The sequence below is a fragment of the Octopus bimaculoides genome, chromosome 4 (assembly GCF_001194135.2).
Source record: "Octopus bimaculoides isolate UCB-OBI-ISO-001 chromosome 4, ASM119413v2, whole genome shotgun sequence".
Taxonomy (NCBI): Eukaryota; Metazoa; Mollusca; class Cephalopoda; order Octopoda; family Octopodidae; genus Octopus; species Octopus bimaculoides.
The window spans coordinates 146,333,774-146,341,819 of NC_068984.1; the positions used below are offsets into that span (position 1 = coordinate 146,333,774).

An 8,046-nucleotide genomic window follows, 5' to 3' on the forward strand; every position below is an offset into this window, starting at 1 on the left:
ATCGATATATCGAATTTGAAGTCTCTGTCTCTTTTGAATATGAAAATTTAAAAGTTTAAAAATCTTATGATATAAATATAAACTGTGAGAACGACCCTTAAGGAATCTAATTAATGATCTCCTAAGGTAAGTTCTTATGCTATATTGGTAACGGTTGCTACATCCTCTGGAAAAAAATTATTATATATATATATATATATTTATATATATGTTTGTGTATCTGTGTTTGTCCCCCACCATCGCTTGACAACTAATGTTGGTGTGTTTACGTCCCTGTAACTTAGCAGCTTGGCAAAAGAGACTGATAGAATAAGTACTAGGCTTACAAAGAATATGTTCTGGGTCGGTTTGTTCGACTGAAACAAGTAAAAGAATAAAAGAATATATATTTATATAAAAGTAATAAAGAGAAGAAAACGAACTATTCCTTCCGTGTTGTAATTAAATTACTCTAAATTAAGAAGAAATTGTTTCAAAATCCATTAACACATATTCTAAGTGCATTATTACACAGAAGATAATCATTTTAATGTACATGAGTAATGTCTGGCTGCTAACATTCCGTTATGATTTCCTCATCCAGAAACAGAGAAATATAAAGTCAAGGTGGGAGGTGAGCATGAGAGAAAAAGAATAGGGACAGGGGAAGAGCAAAGGTGAATGGATGGCTAAATTCATTAGAATGTGAAAAGAGCATAATAGAGGATTACAAATGGGGATTGAGGGAACACTGTGAGTATCAGTTTGGTTCGTATGCTTTCAATATTCAAAAAGAGGTGAATAAACATATTTTAACAAATGCAGATTTTTACATTAAAAATTTAGTGCCACAATTATATAAAATTTAGACTCAGTAGTTTATATTTTTCATTAATAAATTGTTTCTTGTTTTGTTTTTCCTGAACATTAGTATAAAGTGAACTGAATTTTATCAGAGTAATCTAAATGTTCAAGTGTGGAATCATTCTTGTGTCCAGATTATGCATTTGTTGTTGGAGTACTGTCATCTGTTTTCTAATTGACATGCCTGTTTGGCCAATGTAATGCTTATATCTGAATCTTTGGATATATTAATACAAATTCCACAATTGCATCTTCCACATTTTTAGGCATTTAGGTTTCATATAATGTTGGTAGGTAACTGAGCATTTGTTAATAGCTTCTTAAGTGATTCTGGCTGTGTTTATCTCTTGATCTTCTAAAATTCTGTTTGAATTGCATTTTAAAAGAGGTAAATTTTGATTAAATATATAAAAGACCTCAATATTCAGGGAGTTATGTGTTGAAATATAAAGAAAAACATTTGTTCATGTGATACTTTCATGATTTTTAAATTACATACACACTTGTATGTGTGTGTGTGTGTGTGCATGCGTGTGTGTATATACCCCTACACATACATATATAAACACAGTATCCAACAATTGTACAAAAGTTTCAAAGCTGGCAGCTAGGGTCTAACATTATTTAACATAAGCTGCAAATACATAGAAAGTGCTTCCATACAGTTTCCATCAACTGTTAGCAGTTAAGGCATTTGTTGGCCCTAAGCTACAGAGGAAGACACTCACCAAAGGTATCACGAGTGAGATAGAGCTTGAAACCACGTGACTGTAAAGTGAACTCTCTGCCCAACCACACAAACACAAAACTCAATGGATCTATAATTTCTGTATATGAGGCACGTAATAGTTTACTATCCAACCCATGCCAGCATGGAAAAGTGACATTAAATGATGATGATGTGTATGCATGTATAAACAAAAATAAACTTGCCTTACCAAAAAACCTGAATGCCTTTACCCGTTATTCTAAGTATGAGTGAGTGTGTGGTGCCTGAGAGTGTATATATGTCCACGTGTGAATGAAACACCCTGAACCAACCAACCAACACCCACTCTTTCTAAGCCAATGCACTTTCACAAATTGATGTGCAGGACAACTAAAATAGATTTTTTTTTTATATACGTGTATTATTATTGTCACTATTGTTGTTGTTGTTGTTATGGGTAGATTTGGCATATCTATTCTGGTTTACTTCTTGAGGCATTGTTGTTATGGTAGTATTGATTTAGGTACAACAACAAGAAAAAAAAAGGTTCAAATAGAAATCAATATATGACAATTGATTAGGTTACAGTAAACTGCTGGTTACAAACAAACAAAGAAACTAATAAATCTATATAAAAACTGTTCATACAGTTGGTTTAGGAGGGTGACATATTTGAAACAGACTTTTTAAATATTCTGATCAAAAAAGGCAGCGAGCTGGCAGAATTGCTAGCATATTGGGTGAAATGCTTAGCGGCATTTCGTCTGTCTTAAGTTCAAATTTTGACAAGGTTACCTTTGTCTTTTGTCCTTAAAATAAGTACCAGTTGTGCATTAGGGGTCAATGTAACTTGACTTATCTCCTGCCCAAATTGCTGGCTTTGTGCTAAAATGTGAAGCCAATATTCTGATTTAAAAAAAAACAAATGTTTTTCTTTTCGTCTTTTGATCACTAAGTATTGGTTCAAGTAAAGGTGTGTGGCCTAGTGGCTAGGGTGCTGCACTCACAATCACCAGATTGTGGTTTCAATTCCTGGACTAGGTGGTGCATTGTGTTCTTGAACAAAACACATCATTTTAATCCACTCAGCCGTGAATGAATAACCCTGCAATGAACTGGGGTCCCAGTCAGGGGGAATGTCATGATTTTGATCATGTAAACATCATGGAACCTGGGTAATAAGGCCCTATGATCCCTTGGACTCAAGAAAGTACTTACTAAAGGAACAGGTGGGCTGTGTGTTAAGAGGTTTGCTTCCTAACCACATGGTTTGGGGTTGAATCCCACTGACCAAACCTTCAGTGGATTTGATAAAAGAGGCTAAAGGGCACCTTGTGTGTTGTGTGTGTGTTGCTATGTCTTTGCTTTGACATCACAGGGTAGTTGTAAACAAGTGTCACCCTCATGCAAGCAGTGTCTATTGTTTCTAAACCTCTATTAAAACATTGTGACCATGGGGGAATATTTCCCTGCTTGGAAACAGGTGAGGGTTGGTGACAGGAAGGGCATCCGGCTGTAGAAAATCTGCCTCAACAGATTCCCTCCAACTTATGCATGGAAAAGTGGATGTTATGATGATGATGATGATGATGATGATGATGATGATGATGATGATGATGATGATGATGAAGTAAAGCAGTACCCATGACCCCTACACAGAGCCTTTAAGACAGGCGGGACGGTATGAGGAAGATCTTCTCAAATCAGAGACCAAGTCCTAAAGGCACTCATGGCGGTTGTATTAAACTGAGTGACGGATTAAGGTCACCACTCAGGCAGATGACCAGGACCGGATTTTGTAAAGAGAGAACAAAGAGCTGGAAAGAAGAATACCGAAAGCTCTAGATCTCCTGTTTTCACAGTTCTGATAATCCATTGATTTCTTATACCAGCAGACATTTTACCTACCATCTGCAGGAGGCTTACCATTTGGGACCCCCAGCCCCCCACTCCCATTAGCCTTTCAACACCTGGCATAAAGCCACCTCCCCCTCTCAGGTACTCTATCTACTTAGTCATGCAGGCTTTATCCTTCCTCCCACCCCTGTTTTTTTTTCTGTTTTGCAAGTTACTTGGCAACCTCACTCGTGACATGAATGGGGGCAAACCAGTCCATGCTGGAAAGTGGTTGGGGTTAGGAAGGAGACTCAGCTGGAGAAACAAAGCCAAAACAGACATTGGAGCTCGTTACAGCCCCGTGGCTTGCTGGATCCTGTTCAACTGTCCAAATCATGCGAGCATGAAACACAGACGATGATGATGATGATGATGATCTGCTGTCCAGAATTGGTGTTTTCATTTTACAGAATCTTAAAGAACGAGAGGCAAAATTGACCTTACCAAGATTTTAACCCCCCCCCCCCCAATCCAACTGTGAGACATTCTATTCAATGTTTTAAAGACTTTTGTAGTTTGCTGCCTTTACTAGTTCACCAGTAAAGACAAATTATCTCAAAGATGCATAGCATCTAGAGCAAGCCCTGGGCCAACCAATGCCTTTTCAGTGGAACTGGTTGATAGAGAAACTATATGAAGCCTGTCATGTGTGTGCATGGAGGGGGTGCAGATTTCTGCTAATTAAAAATATTTATGTTCATGTATTTTTAAATAGTTTGTTAAACATGTAGCAGTCTTGAGAGGAGTTAAATGCAATAGAAAACAACAACAAAAAAAAACATATAGGTACATGCATACATATGTACTTTAAATATAAATATTTATATATATGGTGACGACCTTAGAAGGTTAAACCTTTTGGACGAGATGACAAAGGACTGAGATACCTGGCGCCTTGCTGTGGAAGGCTCATCCTCCACAGCAGAAGTGTTAATGCTTCATCCCCTGGTAAAGAGGATTGGCTTGCAAGAGCCCTCTGCTGGCGCCACATGAAAAGCGCTCGTGCCAGTGCCATATTATGGCACTCGTGCCATGTTAAAAGCACTCAGAACACACTGTAACATGGTCAGTGTTAGGAAGGGCATCTAGCCATAGAAACAAAGCCAAATCAGACTGGAGCTTGGAGCAGCTCTCTGGTTTTCCACCTCTGGTCAAACTGTCCAACCCATGCCAGCATGGAAAATAGACATATATACATATATATATATACATACATACACATAATGCATGTAAGTTTGCATAAATATATATTTATTATGTGTGTGGGTGTGGATAGAAATATATATATGCATGTGGTAGAAGTAGACCCAGGAAGACATGGAATGAGGTGGTGAAACCTGATCCTTGAACTTTGGCCCTCACAGAGGCAATGACTGAGGCCTTTGACATTGAGAGTTGGGCCTCATAGAGGCGCCAGTGGAATGTAAAAGCACCCATTACATTCTCGGAGTAGTTGGCATTAGGAAGGGCAAACAGCTGTAGAAACCATGCCAAATCAGACTGGAGACTGGGGCAGCCTTCCAGCTTGTCAGCCTTGGTCAAACTGTCCAACCCATACCAGCATGGACAACGGACGTTAAATGATGATGATGTGAACTGGTATGTATGTGACTTTGTGTTGATTAGAATATACATCTATATTTCATGTATTGAGTTCTACATCTCCTGTCTGTTCTACTAAACGTCTGTGTATATATGTTTTATATTTATCAACCAGTGAATCTACCGAAGGTACAAATTATCAGTCTTATCATTACGGCTGCTTTTTTTCCTGCTGGCATGGGTTGGACAAACAAACAAGGCAAACAAATAACGATCTCATTCAGTAATATGTACTGAGATATCGATGACCGAATCTTCTTATCTCTAGGTTGATAGAAATTGATAAATAAATAATGACTGTGACCCACATGACAAACAAATCAATGGCTTATACGAATGTCTAATATTAGCTGGTGACAGATCTTGAAGTAAACACCTATTTTGCTTCACCTTTCTCTCTCTCTCTCTCTCTCTCTCTCTCTCTCTTTCTCTCTCTCTCACACACACACACACAGCCAAACATAGGCACAGAAATATTTACACATATGCATGCAAACATACAAATACACATCCACAATCATACATAGAATAAACATAACTGGGATACAAAACTAAAAGACATTGACCAACATTGGGTTTTTGTGTTATTTTTTGTACTCCCCTGTGTGTAAATGTGTGTGTGCGTGTATATATATATAATGTATTTGGTATTTTAAACTCTATAAAACATACGTTTTTTGGTAAATCAACAGACAAGATTACACAATCACGTGGAGAAATTCCTCTAGCTAATGTTTTAGGTAACCAAAATCCATTTACAAGGCTTTAGCAGGCTCCTAGTTTAGTGTCAATGTGACCCCCCCCCCCCACTAACTGTATCTCTGCTAACCTATATATTTCCGTTTGCACACAACACTTCAATGAAATGGACCACTGCTTGGGAGACACCTGTGAGCTCTTGTTGGATATTTGTAATAATACTCAGGTACTTCTCAAACCCATAGCTCAACACTATCTCACCCAGCTACTCTTCTGGTCACCACTCTTTGATGTTCTCCAACACTTTGGCTTTAATATGACCCCCAAATACAAAGAGCAACACATTATCTTCAGCCTGAGTACTTTTACTCCATAGGGCCTTAAATCACGGTCCAATTTCCTGATTCTACTTTCCATCCTTGAAAATCATTTCCGCATTTGTTTGCTTGCAGTGTGCATGTGTGTGTGTAACTGTTTATATAAGTATGTATAAATGTATGTCTAAACCCAGCTTGGTCTCATATTTTTTGTGCAGTCTGTACACATGCTGCACTGTCAATACACACAATATATGTCATTTCAACTTGCCCCTCCCTTCCCTCCCTCTGTGACACAGAGCAACGTATGTATTCAGGAATGAGTCACGTCAGAAGATAAGTCACATTCACAATTTACATTCGGCATTCTTACCTTGTGTTTATATATTTCTGAATGAAATTTCCATAAAAATATCTCAACAGAAACCTATTTACCCTACACACATAAGCAAAATCAGGGTATTTTAATCACTCATTTTGTCTGTTTGTCTGTGTGTTTGCAAAATTACTAGAAAACAGCAAAATAGATTTTCACCCCATTTGGCAGAAATACTCATTGGGTGAATGGCTTGAAATGATGAAAATTTGGTTTGATTGTCTTAAGAGAGGAAAAAAAAATTGAACTTACAAATTTCCCAATAAGCAAGTGGCCATATTATTTTGTTCACTTTCTTTTTCATATGAATCAAGCTTAGTCTGCGTGTGTATAGATCATGGTGTACCTATGTACATAGACATGTGTGCATACATACATGTGTGTGTGTGTGTGTGTGTGTGTGTGTGTGTGTGTGTGTGTGTGTGTGTACAGTGATGGATTTGATGGTTTTGTTTATTCACTTGATTTTCTTAGTTTCACTAGAGTATGCCTAAAAAAAATACAAATTTACGAATTTCCTGATAAGCAAGTGCCCATATCATTTTGTTCACTTTCTTTTTCATATGAATTGACCCTCGTCTGTGTGTATAGATCATGGTGTACCTATGCACGTAGACACGCGTGTACACACTAATGGATTCGAGGCTTTCATTTATTTACGAGATGATTTCTTAATTTCACCAGAGTATAAATACCTATAATGGTGATCCTTGGAAAAAAAAAAAAAAAAAAATTCAGTTCAATTAAAAAGCCTGGGTAAGCAACACATTGTGATCCACACTAGAATTTGTGAAAACATTTATCTGCTCACAGGGTATGTATCGCCCTCCCAATGCCTTTTATTTTTCATTTCTTGTGTAACTACAACAATTAAACCCATGTTTTACTCTCTATATTTTATAATTGATGTGCCTGTGTGTTTAAGACTCATGGTTCTGGGTTCAATCCCATTGCATGGCACCTTGGGTAGTTTCTACTATAGTCCCAGGGCCAACCAGTGCCTTGCGAGTGGATTTCATAGGCAGCAACTGAAAGAAGGTTGTCGTATATATATGTGTGTGTATATGTTTGTGTCCCCTTGTCTTGACACCACAAGATAGCTGTAAATGATTGTCACTGTCATACAAGCAGTGTGATTTATTTCCACTATTCTTCAAAACTGTGTCTGGCCATGGGGAAATACTATGGCGAGGGTTGGTGACAGGAAGGACATCAAGACAGAAAATCTACTTCAACAAAACTCCATCTGACCCATGCAAGCATGGCAAAATGGAGGTTAAAATGATAATGATGTTTACATGTATCTAATAACATGCAACACATTTTAATTAAATTTCATGCATTAATGAAACAAACAATGCTTTCTGTCTCTCCCTTAACACGTACTTACTATTCCCTCCGTATTTTAATCTAAACAAACATGTTTTCTAGTGTAAAAACTTGTTTGGAAGCTTATCAACGAGCAAATTGTATATCAGTAATTATATCAACAACATAGAAACCAAACACTGTTGTGGTCTGCTCTGCATCTGTACGGAGTGGTCTTAGTAGCCATAGTAGGAAGACGACAATGGCAACAACAACAACAACACCGCCGCCGCCAC

At 37.7% G+C, this 8,046-nt stretch overlaps 1 protein-coding gene across 6 annotated transcripts in view; it reads right to left on the reverse strand.

The window, feature by feature from the left end:
- Positions 1–8,046, reverse strand: part of LOC106884256 (rho GTPase-activating protein 18) — a 128,540-nt gene that overhangs the window by 33,496 nt on the left and 86,998 nt on the right. Inside the window, exon 1 of one of the 6 annotated variants that reach the window (XM_052967607.1) lies at positions 1,782–1,800. The exons of the other annotated variants lie outside the window; for them this stretch is intronic. The gene's annotated coding sequence lies outside the window, so the exon portion shown is untranslated. Of the gene's footprint in view, positions 1–1,781; positions 1,801–8,046 lie in introns of those variants that run through there. 6 annotated transcript variants of the gene reach the window in all.